The sequence below is a fragment of the Neofelis nebulosa genome, chromosome 7 (genome assembly GCF_028018385.1).
Source record: "Neofelis nebulosa isolate mNeoNeb1 chromosome 7, mNeoNeb1.pri, whole genome shotgun sequence".
NCBI classification, from domain to species: Eukaryota; Metazoa; Chordata; class Mammalia; order Carnivora; family Felidae; genus Neofelis; species Neofelis nebulosa.
Genome location: NC_080788.1, coordinates 24,603,295 through 24,623,020, shown reverse-complemented (window position 1 = coordinate 24,623,020; position 19,726 = coordinate 24,603,295). Strand labels below are relative to the sequence as shown.

Genomic DNA, 19,726 nt, shown 5'->3' with positions numbered 1-19,726 from the left:
ATGCGAGTGGGTTAGGGGCAGAGAGAGAGGAAGACACAGAATCGGAAGCAGGCTCCAGGCTCTGAGCTGTCAGCACAGAGCCTGACGCAGGGCTCAAACCCACAAACCGGGATATCATGACCTGAGCTGAAGTTGGAAACTCAACTGACTGAGCCACCCAGGAGCTCCAAGGTGTTCTCTGTTATAACGTGGGAAATAATTTGGCCAAATTGCGTTGTAGTGTCTTGTGGAAAGTTGAAATTGTAGTGATGGTCATATATATTTAAGGAGATTTCTAAGCAAAGTATTGAAAGCACATCCTGGTTTATCTTTGTTGCTTATAGTAAAATGTGAGAGCAGAATAATAAGTTGAAGAAATTGTTAAGGGAAAAAGAACCATAACTTGAATATTTGGAAAATTCTTAACTTATCCATATTGTGAAATACAAGAAAGCTTGCTCTGGAAAGAATACCAAAGTGTGGCTGGAAAACAGCTGCATAAAGAGATTACAGGCATAACTCATTGACTTAACCAGCCATCTTAGCAGAAGCCAAGAATAGAGATGGAATTGTATCAGAAGAAAAACTGCCAGGTTGAATTAAAGGGAATAGGGATGGGGCAAAATCAAGGAAAGCTGTTAGATTTCTGGGGTTTGACAGGATGGGTCAATAGAACTATCCAGTTGTGAATATGAAGTTTTCTTCAAGAAAAGAGAAAGACCTCCCAAATGACTGAATGATCAACAAGGCTGACACTGGGAGCTCAGGGCAATCACCATGATGAGTTGGAAGACAGAGAATTTAGCCAAAGATTACTTTCTTTTAAGTTTTTATTTTAATTCCATTTAGTTAACAAAGGGTATTATATTAGTTTCAGGTGTACACTTGTAGTGATTGAACATTTCCATACATCACGTGCTCATCACAAGTGCACTCCTTAATCCCCATCACCTATTTCACCCATCTGTCCACTCACCTCCCCTCTGAAAACCATCAATTTGTTTTGTTTGGTATGTTCTCTATGATTAAGAGTCTACTTCTTGATTAACTCTCTTATTTTTCTCTTTGCTTGTTTGCTTTGTTTCTCTTTGTTTGTTTTGTTTCTTAATTCCACATATGAGTAAAACCATATGCTATTTGTCCTTCTCTGAGTGACTTATTTCACTTAGCATAATGCTCTCTAGGTCCATCAATGTCATCACAAATGGCAAGATCTCATTCTTATTTTTTATATATTCCACTTTATATATATACCACATCCTCTTTATACATTCATCAAATAATGGACACTTGGGCTCCTTCCATATCTTGGCTATTGCAAATAATCCTCCAATAAATGTAGGGGTGCATGTATCACTTTGAATTAGTGTTTTTGTATTCTTCAGGTAAATACCCAGTAGTGTGATAGATGGGTAATCAGGTAGTTATATTTTTAAGTTTTTTGGGGAAAATCTATACTTTGTTCTAGAGGCTGCACCAGTTTGCATTCTACCAACAGTGCAGGAGTATTCCTTTTTCTCCACATCCTCACCAACACCTGTTGTTTCTTGTATTATTAATTTTAGCCATTCTGACAGGTGTGAGGTGTAGTTTTGATTTGCATTTCCCTGATGATGAGTGTTGTTAAACATCTTTTCATGTATCTGTTAGTCATCTGGGTGTATTCTTTGGAAAAATGTCTATTCATGCATTCTGCCTATTTTTAAACTGAATTATTTGTTTTTTGGGTGTTGAGTTTTATAAGTTTTTTATATATTGTGGAGATGAAACCTTTATCAGATATGTTATTTACAAATATCGTCTCCCATTATGTAGGTGCCTTGTAGTTTTTTGTTTATTTTGCTGTGCAGAGCTTTTAATCTTGATGAAGTCCCAATAGTTTATTTTTGATTTTGTTTCCTTGCCTCAGGAGACTTATCTAGAAAAAAAAGTTTTTATGGCTTATATCATAAGTTGTTATGCCTGTAGAATATGCTAGAATTTTTATGGTTTCAGGTCTATTGAGGCTTGTTTTGTAGGCTAACATGTTCTCTATTCTGTAGAATGTTCCATGTACACTTGAAAAGAATATGTATTCTGCTGGGTTTTTTGGATGGAATATTCTGAACAAATCTGTTAAATTCACCTGGTACAATGTGTCATTCAAAGTAGTTTTCTTGTTGATTTTCTTTTTTTTTAAGTTTATTTATTTATTTTGAAAGAGAGAGAGAGAGAGAGAGAGAGCACACAAGTCGGGGAGGACCATAGAGAGAGAGGGAGAGAGAGAGAATCCCAAGCATGCTCTGCCCTGTCATGCCCCAGTGGGGTCGAACTAATGAACCATGAGATAATGACTTGAGCTGAAACCAAGAGTGGAAAGCTTAGCTGAATGAGCCACCCAGGCTCACCCTTGTTGATTTTCTATTTGGATGTTCTGTTCACTGATGTAAGTGTAGCATTAAAGTCCCCTACTATCATTGTATTACTATCAATTAGTTACTTTATGTTTGTTATTAACTGTTATATGTATTTGGGTACTCTCACGTTGGGTGCATAAATATTTGCAATTGTTGTATTTTCTTGATGTATTGTCTGCTTTATTATATACAGTGTCCTTCTTTGTTCTTTGTTACAATCTTTGTTTTGAAGTCTATTTTTCCAATATAACTATTGCTACTCTGGCTTTCTTTTAACATCCATTTGCATGCATGAGCAATGTTTCTGCATCCCCTCACTCTCCATACACAGGTGTCTTTAGGTCTAAAATGAGTCCCTTGCAGGCAGTATATATAGATAGGTTTTGTTTTTGTTTTTTGTTTTTAATTTAAATCCAAATTAGTTAGCATATAGTGCAACAATGATTTCAGGAGTAGATTCCTTAGTGCCTCTTACCCATTTAGCCCATCCCCCCTCCCACAACCCCTCCAATAACCCTGTTTGTTCTCCATATTTATGAGTCTCTTCTGTTTTGTTCCCATCCCTTTTTTTATATTATTTTTGTTTCCCTTCCCTTATGTTCATCTGTTTTGTCTCTTAAAGTCCTCATATGAGTGAAGTCATAGGATTTTTGTCTTTCTCTTACTGACTAATTTCACTTAGCATAATACCCTCCAGTTCCATCCACGTAGTTGCAAATGGCAAGATTTCATTCTTTTTGATTGCCGAGTAATACTCCATTGTGTATATATGTGTGTGTATATATATATGTGTGTATATATGTGAGATATATATATATATATATATATATATATATATATATATATATATATCACATCTTCTTTATTCATTCATCCATTAATGAACATTTTGGCTCTTTCCATACTTTGGCTATTGTTGATAGTGCTGCTATAAACATGGGGGTGCATGTGTCCCTTCGAAACTGCACACTTGTATCCCGTGGATAAATACCTAGTAGTGCAATTTCTGGGTCGTAGGGTAGTTCTATTTTTAGTTTTTTGAGGAACCTCCAACCTGTTTTCCAGAGTGGCTTCACCAGTTTGCATTCCCACCAACAATGCAAAAGAGATCTTCTTTTTCTGCATCCTTGCCAACATCTCTTGTTGCCTGAGTTGTTAATGTTAGCCACTCTGCCAGGTGTCAGGTGATATCTCATTGTGGTTTTGATTTGCATTGTGTCTATTCATGTCTTTTGCCCATTTCTTCACTGGATTATTTGTTTTTTTGAATGTTGAGTTTGATAAGTTCTTTATAGATTTTGGATACTAACCCTTTATCTGATATGTCATTTGCAAATATCTTCTCCCATTCTGTCAGTTGCCTTTTAGTTTTGCTTATTGTTTCCTTCACTGTGCAGAAGCTTTTTATTTTGATGAAGTCCCAGTAGTTCATTTTTGACTTGTAAGGTTTTTAGGAGTGTATTGTTTAATTTCCACCTCATTATGAATTCCCCAAATTTCTTTCTGTTATCCATTTATGATACAATATCTTAGTGGTCACAGATTATGAATTGAATGATTTCAATTCTTTTAAATATAGTGATGTGGATTTTATGGCAGAACAAATAATCTTTCTGGAGAATGCTCCATGGCATTTGGGCAGTATGTATATTCTATTATTGTTGTATCTGTATTTCTACAGATGCCTGTTAGGTGTTAAGTTTTTTATTTCTTAATTAATCTTGTCTAATTGATCTATTTTTTAAGAGTTTATGGAGGTAAAATTGACAAATAAAAGTTTTACATATTTAAGGTTTAAAACACAATGATTTCATAGAAGTATGCACTGTGAAATGATTACCACAATCAAGTTAATTAATACATCCATCACCTCATATAGTTACCTTTTTTTTTTACTATGGTGAGAATATTTAAGACATCTGTTTGCAAATTTTGAGTATACAATACAGTATTAACTACAGTCATTATGCTTTACATTAGATTCTCAGAATCTATTAATCTTAAAACTGAAGTTATTACCCTGTGACCAAAATCTGCTCACTTTCCTCACCCCTTAGCCCCTGAAAACTACCATTCCACTCTCTGATTTTATGAATTTGACTTTTTAAGATTTAATATATAAGTAAATTTATATAGTACAGTTGGCATTTGAACAACATGGGTTGTAACTGTGCAGGTCCACTTATACATGGACTTTTTTTTACAGTATGGTATTGTAAATGTATTTTTTCCTTATAATTTTTAAAGTTTTCATTTTATTTCCAATTAGTTAACATACACTGTTATGTTGGTTTCAGGTATACAATATAGTGATTCAGCACTTCCATACATCACCCTGTGCTCATTGCAAGTGAACTCCTTAACCTTCATCACCTATTTAACCATCCCCCCATTTATAATCTTCCCCACTGGTAAACATCAGATTTTTACTTATAATTGAGGGACTGTTTTTTGTCTCTCTCTCTCTGTCTCTTACCTTTTCCCTTTCTTTGTTTTGTTTCTTAACTTCCACATGAGTCAAATCATACTGTATTTGTCTTTCTCTGGTTTATTTTGCTTAACATTATACTTTTTAGATCCATCCACATCACTGCAAATGGCAATATTTCATTTTTCTTTTTTATATATTCCATTGTGTGTGTGTGTGTGTATATATATATATATATATATATATATATATATATATATTCAAATTATGGATGCTATAACAATGATGCTATAAACATCGGGGAGCATGTGCCCCTTCAAATCAGTATATTTATATTGTTTGGTTAAGTACTTAGTAGTGCAATTACTGGATCCTAAGGTAGTTCTATTTTTAACTTTTTAAACATCCATGCTGTTTTCCAGAGTGGCTGCACCAGTTTGTATTCACACCTACAGTGTAAGAGGGTGCTCCTTTCTCCACATCTTTGCCAACATCTCTTGTTTCCTAAGTTGATAATTTTAGCCATTCTGACAGGTGTGAGGTGGTATCTCATTGCAGTTTTGATTTGTATTTCCCTGATGATGAGTGACGTTTAGCATCTTTTCATGTGTCTGTTAGCCATCTGGATGTCTTCTTTGGAAAAATGTCTATTCATGTCTTTTGCCTATTTCTTCACTGGATTATTTGTTTTGTTTTGTTTTTGGCAGGGCTTGTTGACTTTGGTAAGTTCTTTATAGATTTTGGATACTAACCCTTTATAGATATGTAATTTGCAAATACCTTCTCCCATTCTGTCAGTTGCCTTATAGTTTCATTGATTGTTTCCCATGCTGTGCAGAAGCATTTTATCTTCTTTTAAAAATATTTTTAACATTTATTTATTTTCAAGAGAGAGAGAGAGAGCACGAGTGGGGGAGGGGCAGAGAGAGAGGGGGAGACAGAATCTGAAGCAGGCTCTAGTCTCCAAGCTGTCAGCACAGAGCCTGATGTGGGGCCTGAACCCACGAACTGGGAGATCATGACCTAAGCTGAAGTCAGACATTCAACCGACTGAGCCACCCAGGTGCCCCCAGAAGCATTTTATCTTGATGAGGTCACAATAGTTCATTTTTGCTTTTATTTCCCTTGCCTCCAGAGACACGTCAAGTAAAAAGTTGCTGCAGCCTGAATCAAAGAGGTTGCTGTTTTATCTTCTAAGATTGTGATGGTTCCCTGTATCACATTTAGGTCTTTTGTCTATTTTGACTTTATTTTTGTGTATGGTGTACGAAAGTGGTCCAATTTCATTCTTCTTAATGTTGCTGTCCAGTCTTCCCAGCACTCACTTCAAAAGACAGTGAAGACACTGTCTTTTTTCCGTTGGATATTCGTTCCTGCTTTTCAAAGGATTATTTGACTATATACTTGTGGGCCCATTTCTGGGTGTTCTGTTCAATTGATCTATGTATCTGTTTTTGTATCAGTACCATACTGTCTTGATTACTACAGCTTTGTAATATAACGTGAAGGCTGGAATTGTGATGTCTTCAGCTTTGCTTTTCTTTTTCAAGGTTTCTTTGGCTATTCTGGGTCTTTTGTGGTTCTATGCAAATTTTAGGATTGTTTGTTCTAGCTCTGTGAAAACTGCTGATGTTTGTTTGATAGGTATTACACCAAAGGTGTAGATTGCTTTTGTATTATAGACATTTTAACAACGTTTGTTCTTCCAGTCCATGACAATGGAATGTTTTTCCATTTTTTTGTATCCTCATCAGCCTCTTTCATTAGTGTTGTATCATTTTCAGAGTACAGATCTTTTATCTCTTGGGCTATGTTTACTCCTAGGTATCTTATGGTTTTTAGTGCAATTGTGAATGGGGTTGATTCCTTGTTTTCTATTTGTGCTGCTTCATTATTGGTGTATAGGAATGCAGCAAATTTATGCACATTAATTTTTTTAACCTGTGACTTTATTGAATTCATTTAGTAGTTCTAATATTTTTGGTGGAATCTTTAGCATTTTCTGTATAGAGTATTATGTTATCTGCAAATAGTAAATTTTTTACTTTTTCCTTACCACTTTGAATGTGCTTTATTTCCTTTTGTTGTCTAGTTTCTGTGAATAGGAATTCCAGTACTATGTTGAATGAAGGTGATGAGAGTGAACATGCTCGTCTTGTCCCTGACCTTACAGGGAACACTCTCAGTTTTTCCCCATTGAGGGTAATATTTGCTGTGGGTTTTTTTTTTTTTGTATGTGGCTTTTATTATGTTGAGGTATGTTCCCTCTAAACTTACTTTGTTGACGGTTGTATTTTTTCAAATGCTTTTCCTGAATATATTAAGATAATCATATGTTTTTATACTTTCTCTTATTGATGTAATGTATCACATTGATTGATTTGAGAATTTTGAACCACCCTTGCAGCCCAGGGATAAACACCACTTGATCATGATGAATGTTTTTTTTAAATGTATTGTTGGATTTTGTTTGTTGGTTTTGCATCAAAGTTCATCAGTTATTGGTCTGCTGTTATCTTTTTTTTTATGATGTCTATCTGACTTTGGTATAGAGTGATACTCACCTTAGAGAATGAATTTGGAAGTTTTCCTTCTCCTTTTATTTTTTGGGAGTTTGAGAATAATAGGTATTAGCTCTTCTTTAAATGTTTTGTGGAATTTCCCTGTGAAGCCATCTGGTCCTGGGCTTTTGTTTGTTGAGATTTTTTAAAATTACCGATTCAATCTCCTTGATGGTAACCAGCCTGTTCAAATTTCTATTCCTTTCTGCTTCAGTTTTGGTAGGTTATATGTTTCTAGGAATTTATTCATTTCTTCCCGGTTGTCCAATTTGTTGGCATAGTTTTTCATAATATTGTCTTACCATGGTTTGCATTTCTGTTGTAGTGGTTCTTATTTTTTCCTCTTTTATTTTTGATATTGTTTATTTGAATTCTTTCTCTTTCTCCTTGATGAATTTATCATGTTTTTCATCTTTTCAAAGAATTAGTTCTTAGTTTCCTTGATCTGCTGTATTGTGTTTTTAGTTTCTATACAATTTATTTCTACCCTAATATTATTTCTTTCCTTCTGCTGGCTTTGGGTGTTGTTTTTCTTTTCCTACCTTCCTTAGGTGTAAGTTTAGGTTATTTTCTGAACTTCTTTTTGCTTCTTGAGTTAGGCCAATGTGGTTACACACTTCCCTCTTAGAACTGCTTTTGCTACATTCCAAAAGTTATGGACTGTTTTGTTTTCATTTTCATTTGTTTCCATGTATTTTTTTTAATTTTCTAAAAAAAAATTTATATCTAAATTAGTTAGCATATAGTGCAACAATGATTTCAGGAGTAGATTGCTCAGTGCCCCTTACCCATTTAGCCCCTTCCCTCTCCCACAACCCCTCCAGTAACCCTCAGTTTGTTCTCCATATTTATGAGTCTCTTCTGTTTTGTCCCCCTCCCTGTTTTTATATTATTTTTATTTCCCTTCCCTTATGTTCATCTGTTTTGTCTCTTAAAGTCCTCATATGAGTGAAAAAGAAAACCAAAGCAGGAGGCATCACAATCCCAAACTTTAAGCTATACTACAAAGCTGTAATCATCAAGACAGTATGGTACTGGCACAAGAACAGACACTCAGATCAATGGAACAGAATAGAGAACCCAGAAATGGACCCACAAATGTATGGCCAACTAATCTTTGACAAAGCAGGAAAGAATATCCAATGGAATAAAGACAGTCTCTTCAGCAAGTGGTGCTGGGAAAACTGGACAGCGACATGCAGAGGAATGAAACTGGACCACTTGTTTTCCATGCATTTTTAATTTATTTCTTGATTTCTTCGTTTACCCATTCATCATTTATTAGTATGTTATTTAACCTAAATGTGTTTGTAGTCTTTACAGATTTTTTCCTGTAGTTGGTTTCTAGTTTCATAGTGTTGTGGTCAGAAAAGACACATGGTATGACTTTGAACTTGCATTTGTTGAGGCTAGTTTTGTGGGCTACTGTGTGATCTATTCTAGAGAATGTTCCATGTGAACTTGAAAAGAATGTGTATTTTTCTGTTTTAGAATGAAATGTTCTAAATATATCTGTTAAATCCATCTGGTCCAGTTTGTAATTCAAAGATATTGCTCCTTATTTTCTGTTCAGGTTATCTGTCCATTGATGTAAATGTGCGTGTTAATTTCCCCTACTATTATTATATTATTATATATTATTTCCTTTAGTTTATTATTGTTTATGTATTAACTGCTCCTATTTTGGGTGCATAGATATTTACAATTGTTACATCTTCTGGTTGGATTCTCTCCTTTAATATTACATAGTGCCCTTCTTAGTTTCTTGTTACAGACTTTGTTTTAAAGCCTATTTTGTGTGACATATGTTTGCTACTTTGGCTTTCCTTTGACATCCATTTGCATGATCAATGTTTCTCCATTTCCTAACTTTCTATCTGTGGGTGTCTTTAGGCCTAAAATGAATATTTTGTAGGCAGAATATAGATGGGTCTTGTTTTCATGTTCACTCTATTATCCTGTGTCTTTTGATTTTAGTGTTTGGTTCATTTACATTGAAAGTAATTATTGATAAATATGCACTTATTGCCATGTTGTTACTTATTTTGTGGTTGTTTTGTAGTTTTTCTCTTATCCTTTCTTCATTTTCTCTTTTATGGTTTGCTGTGTGTCTTTAGCATTATACTTGGATTTCCAACTATTTATTCTTTTTCCTATTATTGTTTTTTGATTTGCAGTTATCGTTCTGTTTATATCTAACATTTTCTGCATATAGCAGCCTATATTAAACTCATGTCTGCTTAATTTTGTACTAATTTATTCCTCTCCATCCACATTTCAGATATTTGGCATCATATTTTATATCCTTTTATTTTGTGCTTGTATTGAGTGATTTTTATAAGTATACTTAATATTTTTTTTTGCTTTTGTACTTTCTATTTTTCTTACTCTTACTTATGATTTTTGTTTCCCACTCAGAGGTTTTTAATCTTTTTTGTTGGGCTGGTTTAGTGGTCATGAATTATTTTAACGTTTGTTTTCTAAGAAACTATTCAGCTTTCCTTATATTCTGAATGATAGCCCTGCTGGAAAAGTATTCTTGGCTATAGATTTTTCCCTTTCAACACTTTGAATGCATAATGCTATTTCCTTTGGGCCTGCAAAGTTTTTGTTGAAAAATCATCTGATATACTTATGGGGTTTCCTTTGTATGTAGTTGTCTTCTTTTCTCTTACAACTTTTAATATTCTTTCAGAATCATTATATTTTGCCATTCTAATTACTATGTGTCTTGGTGTGAACCTCCTAGGGTTGAATTCGTTGGGGAACCTTTGTGTGTTGAATCTGGATCTGTTCCCCTCCCCCAATTCAGGAAATTTTCAGCCATTATTTCTTCAAATATATTTTGTGCCCTCCTTTCTCTCTCTTCTCCTGGAGTCCCTATAATGTGAATTTTATTACACGTGATGAGGTCAATGAGTTCTTTAGGTCTATTCTCATTGTGCAGTATTTGTTTGTCTCTCACCTATTCATCTTGATTGCTTTCTACTATTCTCTCTTCCAGGTCACTGATACTGTCCTCTGCTTCCTGTAGCCTATTCTTTATTCATCTGTCATATTTTTTATTTCATTTATTGAGTTCTTTATCTCTGATGTTATTTTTATCTGTTTGTCAAATTCTCACTGATATCCTCCATCCTTTTCTGAAATCCAGTGGGTATCTTTATGATTGTTACTTTAAATTATGTATCAGACATATTACTTGTTTCTCCTTCAGTTAGATCTCTTGCTGTGATTTTTCTCGTGTTCTTCCATTTGGCACATATTCCTCTCTCTCCTCATTTTGTCTACCTCTCTGTGTTTGTTTTTCTGTGTCAGGAAAGTCTGTTATGTCTTCTACTCTTGAAAGTAGTGGCTTTGTGAAGAAAAGGTCATGTAGTGCTCTGCAGTGCAGTGTCTTCCCTTCACTAGAACCTGGCACTTTAGCTCAGGCTCCCATGTATGTTGCTTGCATCCTGATATCGTGTCTGAGTCACTTTTCCTTTCATTTCAGACATCTATACTGACTTCTTGCCTGTTGTGGGTTTTTCTTACTGTCTTTAATGTTAGTGAGAACGAGGGAGGCCAGCTCTGAGGTGGTGTCACACCAGAAGGGCTCAGGGGTGTGGTGTTAGTGTTAGAAAATTTTGCACTGAGTCTATAGTCCTTGAACAGATCCCCAGAAGCATGCCAGCTGCTTGGCCATGGCACAGAGTCAGTGACTAGGCAGGGTGTGTGTGGTCTTAATAAAATGCATGCTGAGCTAAAGGGTGAGGGAAATAGGCTTGGAGTGGATGAGTTCTTGGGAGAACTTGTGGGTGGGGTGCACTGCTAGCAGATTATGTAACAATTGTCTGTGCAGTGCTATATCCTGCAGGTGTCTCTATGTTTATGTTGGGGGGGGGTGGGGGAGGAAAAGGCAGCCACCAGCTCCTTTGTTTCTAGAGAAGTCCCCCAGCACATTTTGAAATCAATATAAACAGACCTCCCTCACTTTATGCAAGCTGTCACTTCTATGTTGTTTCCCTTTGAGTTATTGTCTTTTTAATAGATAGAGATAGATAAGAGACCAAGCTATCAATGCCCTTACCAGTTTACCCAGTGCTGAGTTGGCTGACTTTTAAAGTTACAGGCTCAAAGTCCTATTGGCTATACAAACTCATGGAATTCAGCCCCTCTGGTTTTCAAATCCAGACATTATGGGGATTTGTTTTCCCCATGTGGGATCCCCGGTGCTTTTTCCTGTCTGCTATTGTGGCTCCCTCCTTTCTGTGGGCAACTCTTTTCTGCCCTTTCTACCCTTCTAACTTCTACCTTTTCTAACTTCTCTGATGTGCCTTTTTCCACACCTTTAGTTGTGGAGTTTGTTCTGCTAGTCTTTGGATAACTTTCTAGTTTATTTTACTCAGATGTGAGTGATATCTAGTTGTAATCACGGAATGACGTGAGTTTAAGGTCTTTCTACTTTGTCATCTTCCCATGCTTACTTCATAACTGAGTTACTTTCTTACAGGGTTGTTATTTATACTATATTAAGACAGTGAACATTTTGGCTTTAGTTTATTGAAGCTGACAGTATGGTAATTTCACAAGCTTCTTCATATCCACTTCTGTGTGGTGATGGTTTAGCTAGGGATATGGCAATGTTCACACACACACACACACACACACACACACACACACATTATAACAGAGTAAATAAGGTTGCAAAAATTGATTTTCAAAATTTACCACTTAGGTTATTCAAGCAAGAATTAATCCACACCAAAACAACACTTTATATAAACTTGATTTCAGAAACTTTGTCTCCCTTCTGTATCCTAAGCAACATTTTCCCACATTAGAACAATAATATTACTACTAAGTTCTCATCTACTGATTTAATCCCTAGATATAACTTCATATTTTTACCTGATCTGCACTTACAGTTCCTTCTTTAATTTTTTTGTCTCTGTTAATACTAAAACCTAAAATTTTTCTATTTAGCGACATTATTTCTATTACACACACACACACACACACGCACAGCTAAACTCTCTAGATAAAGGAGTTATATCAACACTTTCTCTATGTGTTTTTCCAATTTTTTCTTAAGTCATCTTAAGCCAAACCAACAGCATGATTACTAACACTTCAGTATCTATTCCATAATGCCAACTTTGTTATAATCTCTCAATGTGATTACAATTTTTTATAAATAAGACAGTAAGTAATGAGTTCACCACATACTTAGGCTGGCCTGGAGAAAAGACCTTGGATTTATTTTCACAGTCTATTTAGAAAATACTGACAGAAAATAATTATGAAATGTTATGTGCAAAGAGACTTTAACCTGCTAACCCCACTTGGAATGCATTACCTGTAGCCTCACTCCAGAGTTGAATAAGGCATGTTTGATATGTAAATATGACTCAACATTACTCTATCTGTATATATACAAAGTGCACTGACAGCTAGATATTTTTGTTTCTCCGTATCAGGCACACACACACACACACACACACACACACACACACCCCTAGGCTTCTATATGAATTAAGTCATAAAATATTTATAGGGTGGTTAGTGCAAAATAAAACTGTGCATGAGTAACTATTAGATCTCTCAATGAGATGACATTAGTCCATTCTGCATATTACAGACTTCTATAAAGCTAAGTAAACATCATGCTAGATTAAAATTCTCTATATCTTGTGTGATTAATTTACCACCTAATTCCGGTACCATAACTATACCTTTATATTTATTTTCTTATTCTTTCACTCTCAATTATGAATTGCCAGCACTAAAGACAAACACATGAAAAGAAAAATCCATACAACAAACATAAATCTGCTCAAATTTATCTGGAAAGAAACAAATAGAATGCCAGAATCTTAAAAATTCCTACTATAATCAGGAAGCTATCCTGATTATTTTTTATGGGAACACTTTTTTATCAGTGTAATAAATTTTGTCCTCCATTGTCATCCTTGCATATATTATCAGAATGTAGGTTATTATAAATAAAAATTTTATTAAAGCTGTAATTTATTCAATGGCTTTTTCAGAACATCTAAATCTTAGAATACTAATTTTGCTTTGCAATTAATAATAATATTTAAGTGATTAGTAATGAAAGTCTATCTTGGTATGACTGTCAGTGTAATGTTACAGTTAACTGAAAATGTATGTGGCTTTTTATAAATATAATTTATTGTCAAATTGGCTTACATACAACACCCAGTACTCATCCCAACAAGTGCCCTCCTCAATGCCCATCACCCAATTTCCCTCTCTCCCACCCCTCCATCCACCTTTAGTTTGTTTTTTGTATTTAATAGTCTCTTGTGGTTTGCCTCCCACCCTCTCTGCTTAGAAGACCATGGGGGAAGCGAAGGGGAAAAATAGATGAAAATATATGTGTTTAAAAGAGAACACTCAACCTATCCTGAAGACATCAATCTTTAGGTACCAAGTAACACATTTATAAATATTAGACGATATTCCTAAGAAATGTGTTAGCTAATATTTGGGTTAATTTGATGAGATATTTCATTTTATTTTGTTTCATTTTATTTTCATTTTTAAATGAAGTTTAAAAAATTTAAAAATGTCATTTTTAAATGTTTATTCATTTTGAGAGAGAGAGAGAGCAGGGAAGGGGCAGGGAGAGAGAGAGAGAGAGAGGAAGAGAATACCAAGTATTTTCTGCACTGTTAGCACAGAGCCTAATGCAGGACTTGATCCCACAAACCGTGAGATAATGCTCTGAGCCAAAAATCAAGAGTTGGACGCTTAACCTACTTGAGCCACCCAGGTGCCCCTGAGATATTTTAAACTTTCTATTAAAATATAATATATGTGTAGAAAAGTGCATATATGAAAATTGTACAGATAAAAATTTGCACCATCCAAACCAATTAATCAAGACAGAAAAATCACAAATATTCCAAACATTGCAGAAACCACCCAGTTATCTTATTTCCATGACTATCTCCCATATGACTTTCCATGAGTAACTCATTTTCAGATCATTGATTAGTAAATATTCAAGAGATATATATAAGATAATTTCAAAATAGAACTACCTGGCATGTAGAGAACACTGCATCCACAATTATATAATTACCTGCTAGTGTAATTATAACTGTAATATTTATTAAATTATGCCATACCCAGGGCCATGACAGAGATAAAAAATTATTCTAAAGTAATAACATCAAAGTATGTTTTTTATCATATGAAATTAGGTTAGGAATGAGTAATAAAAGTCAAAAGAAAAAGCCTAACTTCTTGGAAATTAACCAATGCCTTTATAAATAATCCATAATTCAAAAATAAATCAACATAGAAACTAGAAAATATATTTATATGAGTAATAGTGAGGATGTAAATGCTAAACTTGTGCTCATGAAACTAGAAAGTGCTTACAGGGAAATTTAGAGTGAAAAAAATATATTAGAATTGGGGAAGGCTAAAAAATCAATCAATTCTATTTTACAAGAATCTAGATAAAGATAAATAATAATCCAGAAGAGTATAAGGAAAAAATAAAGAGGTTGAGAGCAGAAATAAGCAAAATAAAAAGCATGCTTATAAAAGGAAAAAATAGCAAAAAAAATAATTTGAAATAATTAATATGATTGAAATCCTCCTAGCAAGATTAATCAAGAATGATAACACAGATATGAATATCTGTAAGAAATACAAAATAAGAAGATATTACTAAAAAATTTACACTAATGAATTTGATGTTTCAAATAAAATGTTCATCTAACTAGTAAGAATCTTGAGCAAATGATCCAGTCACAAAGAGAGAAAAATTATATAATCATATTTTTATAAACAAAAAAATAACAAAAAAATAAAAAAAGTGAAATACATTTTTAGAAGAATTGCATTTGGGGCTATGAGGCTGGATCTGGTCATAGGGAAGATTCTATTGTGTTGTATTTTTCTTGTATGTCTGAGTTCTGTACTATTATAGCATACTAATATGGACAATTTACTGCATAGATATTATGCATCAATATGCTATTATACTGTTTGGATTGAGATAGTAGCACCAATTCCATGAACCTGTGAATCTACTAATGGTAACAAATAGACAAGTAGGGGCTTGCGAGAATATGCTTTTTAAATAAAAACATGTCCTATTGGTCCTGATATCTGTATGCCTGCTCAAAGGTTTGTTAATGATTGAGGTTCTAGAGTCATTTCAATACCTGGCAGAGATAATTCCCTCTTTGATCTATGACTGAGTCCTTTAGAATTACCTCCTATTGTTCTAGAGAATAAATATAAATAAAAAATCCATAATAAATTAATACAAAAATAAGTAGTACTTGATAGGAGTTGTGACAGAACTTTGTTAAGAAAAAATTGCCTATTCTTAAAGCATTAACCACTAGGTCCCAAGTAACACAAAATCCTCAACAAGGCATGCCAGGAAATATAGAAACCATTTTTCTTAAGGATGCATATTTCAAGTTTTAGTAAGAAATCATAATGATATGATATTTCCATATCTCTCCATTTGATGCTTTTAACATCATATCTTTTTAAGTACAGAATAGTATTGCAAATTGAACCATTTTGTGTTTCAAAATAATTATTGAGAATTTTATCATATAAAAATTTTACGGTCTTAAAGAAATCTAACAAAATATCACATATGGCTTCTCATGTTGTAAAACTGAGAAACAATTCAAGTCAATCCTCAAAAATTAAGGTAGAAGCAGAAATGTAATGCAGTGTGACCACAAAAGCTTTGTGAATCATGGAGTCTCTCTTCTGAAATTTCAATAATTAAACAAATACAGAAAATCTGATAATATTTGGATTTCACTATAACAATTTTTTATCTAATCTGAAACTGCCAAAAAAATTCTCTTAAATTCTACATGTTTTCATCAAAGTAGAAAATAATTACAATGAAAAAACAAATTATAACGATACAATAATGTAGATAACCCTGATAAGAGTCTCAATGAGGAAAATGACACATTATAAAAATATCCATAAATAAGCTTCTTAAAAGATGAACACAGAGACCTCAGGACCTGGCACACAGAATATGACATATGAACTTCAAAGGATCTTTGTTGTTACTCACCTCTATTCCTTGAAGTGGAAAACCTGATTCCAATCCTATCTCAGCAAAACTTGACAGAAAGAAAAGCAAAAACAAGGTATCAAAAAATATTCAACAGCAAAATTAACAAAAAACTAAAATTGGTTCCATTGTCATTATTTAATATAGGCATACATTTTTCTTCTTTTAGTCCAAATGGGAATTTCAGTACCCACCACTATTGCTTCTCTCCTTATTCATTCATTTTTATTCTCTCATTTGTTACTTAAGAACATATTTTCTATATACAAGTATCTCTCTACAACTGTGTGTTCAAAGTGAGAAAATGGAGCAAGTCTTGGATTACTGATCATATCTAAATGTGCATAGTGCCTTATAAAATAGGACACAAATGCTCTTTTCTTAGAAAAATATAAATCATGCTAACAGTGGTATTGTGTTGGCACTGAGAGGTCACCAAAGAGAGCCAGGCCTTGAAAGTCTTTTTTGCTCTAGTAAAGGGCAATTCATCTGGACCTCAGATTGACATCTGGAATCAATCCCTCAGGATCCTCAGACAATTGTGCTCATCATTGATCTAGGCAGGCACCCTCCCAACAAATATCATTTCCATAACCAGGCTGATTTTGTGTAGGTTTGATTAAAGAACAGTAAACATGTAGTAGACATTTTATTTAGTATCTTAATAATATGATTCATATATATAGCATTAAAATGCTACCTTTGTTCTAATAAATTAGATAAGATATATTGGAGATATATAAAACCCTTTAATCAGTTAAAATTTTAAGGAGCAAATGAGGTACCAAAAATAATATGATTATAGTATAAATATAAGTAGAAGCATCTATATTATGAATATTTCAGATAAATATAAAAAATCAGTATTTAGCACAGTTGAATTTCACTACAAGATTATTTTTATTAAATACAAAATTGTGAAAAAAAGAAATATGGAAATGATTCCCCAAAGTTATTCAAGTTATTTTGAAAAGGCATATTAAAAAGTGAAGAAACAATAATGAGGATTCCTTGATCCATGTAGGTATATTCATTGGGAAAAATATCTATCATTAAAATATTTTTCCTTGAACTTTTGAAAGAACTCACAGATTTTGAAATACTGATATCACTGGTCAAAAACACATAAGAATTTCAAAAGTACCAGGATAGCAACTAACCTTTCTTTCTTGAAAGTAACTTGTTCACTTGAAAAAAAAATAGTAACCTGTTCTAGCTTTTGACCTGAAAAACATTACCAAAAAAGAAAAGATGAGACAATGCATTAAATTAATTAAAAATAAGACATAACATTTGTTCTGTTTTAATCATACAGACACCCCTTGCCACAAACATCATAGTTGCTTGGTCCTTTGTTACTTCGTCATATCATTTATTCACTTATTTCCTTCCAGAGTTATTTACTTTCCAAATGGCCAATAATTCTCTTCAATGAGCTATTCAAATATGTACACAGCAGTTTCTCTAAAATGGGAAATTCTAAAGCTGTATTCCACCCAATAAAGACTAAAAATACATTGTGATGTTAAAAATGCCCTGTGATGTGAGAAACTAAAAGCACATAGTAGCAGTATTATGAGATTATTTAGGAGTATTATGAGAGGGTATTATAAGGGGTATTCTGAAGATTATTGATGACCTCATCAATTGAACAATACTAAAAGTGTTACTTGTCTTATTAGAAGACCACTCAGCTGGACCTCAGCAACCCCAAGTACTTATGCTTATTAATGATCCAGACAAGACAAGTACCAACCAATAAAATTTCCTCACACCACATTAATGTTTTTAACAAGTTAACACTTGCATTTGCCTTACAGTGAAAAACAGCACAGGTAGACGTTTAACTTGACTTTAGTATATCTGGTTTTAATGGCAATTCCAGAAGCTTCCCAGAATCCTTCTCTTTAGAGTGATACATAAAGTGATATTGCAGTGGGTGAGTTTTCAATTCTGATATATTTATTCAATAAGATAGAACCACAATCAAAAGTTATCTGTGAAGTTGGATTATATAACTTAAAATATTAAGTTACGTTAAGACCTGAAAACAGTATACAATGTGATACTACTTTCATTTGATAGGTCTATAGTCAAAGCATAGTATCATTGTCCCCACAGCATTCTGTTTTATTTCACTAGGAGCAACTTTATTTTAGTACACAACACACACAAGCCAAATGTATTCCATGACTTGCCCTCATTAATCTGGAAGTGCTTCCAAACATCTGGATTTTTAAACACAAAATCCAGTTCTCCTTACTGATGTAGAATATACATTTCCTTTCAGAAGTCACAGAAAATATCCTACAAGAAGGATATTTTTGTCATTTTCCTGATATTGCTGATTTTCCAACATCTGAATTAGGTTTAATGCACTATTATTTGCAAGAGCATCAAATATTAATAGCAAATAACTGAAAATAAGAAATAGATATAATAAATATATCTGATTAACACATGTACGATATATATTTTTAAATTTTTAGTTGTTTAACATACAGCACAATAGTGGTTTCAGGAATAGAATTCAATGATTCATAACTTACATTCAACACCCACTGCTCATCACAACACGTGGCTTCCTCAGTATCCACTACCCATCTAGCCCATCACCCACCCACCTCCCTCCATCAACCCTCAGTTTGTTCTCTATCATTAGTCTTCTGTGGTTTGTTTCCTTCTCTGCCATTCCCATATTTCTCATAGATTCATCTATTTCATTTCTTAAATTCCACATATGAGTGAAATCATACGGTATTTATCTTCCACTGACTGACTTATGCTCAGCATAATACGTTCTAGCTCAATCCACATCACTGCAAAAGGCAAGATTACATTCTTTTTGATGGCTTAGTAATATTCCACTGTATGCAAAATTATTAATTCCACTGTTATTAATATTGGGCTGCATGTACCCCTTTGAATCTATAATTTGTATCCTTTCAGTGAATATTTAATAGTGCAATTGCTGGATTGTACAGTTCTATTTTTAGTTTTTTGAGTTATTTTTAGTATTTTTAGTTTTCACTTTCAGTGAATATCTAATAGTGCAATTGCTGGATTGTACAGTTCTATTTTTAGTTTTTGTTCTCTAGAATAGCTACACCAGTTTGCATTCCAACCACAGTGCAAGAAGGTTGTGCTTTCTCCATATCTTCACCAACATCTGTTGTTTCTTGTGTTGTTAATTTTAGCTATTCTTACGTGTAAGGTGCTATCTCATTGTGGTTTTGATTTGTATTTCCCTGATGACGAGTGATGTTGAGCATCTTTTCATGTGTCT

General features: G+C 33.6%; 1 long non-coding RNA gene and 1 other non-coding gene across 5 annotated transcripts in view; both read right to left on the bottom strand.

Moving 5' to 3' along the window:
• LOC131516189 (uncharacterized) overlaps positions 1 to 19,726 on the bottom strand; it is a 123,064-nt gene that overhangs the window by 68,808 nt on the left and 34,530 nt on the right. For all 4 annotated transcript variants that reach the window (XR_009263934.1, XR_009263935.1, XR_009263933.1 and 1 more), the window contains 2 exons: positions 17,601 to 17,664; positions 16,441 to 16,489 (listed from right to left, as the gene is read on the bottom strand). This is a non-coding gene — a long non-coding RNA (uncharacterized LOC131516189). The remainder of the gene's footprint in view (positions 1 to 16,440; positions 16,490 to 17,600; positions 17,665 to 19,726) is intronic.
• On the bottom strand, positions 16,932 to 16,998 carry LOC131518544 (small nucleolar RNA SNORD109A). Its single transcript, XR_009265208.1, has one exon. It is a non-coding gene; the product is annotated as a small nucleolar RNA SNORD109A (small nucleolar RNA).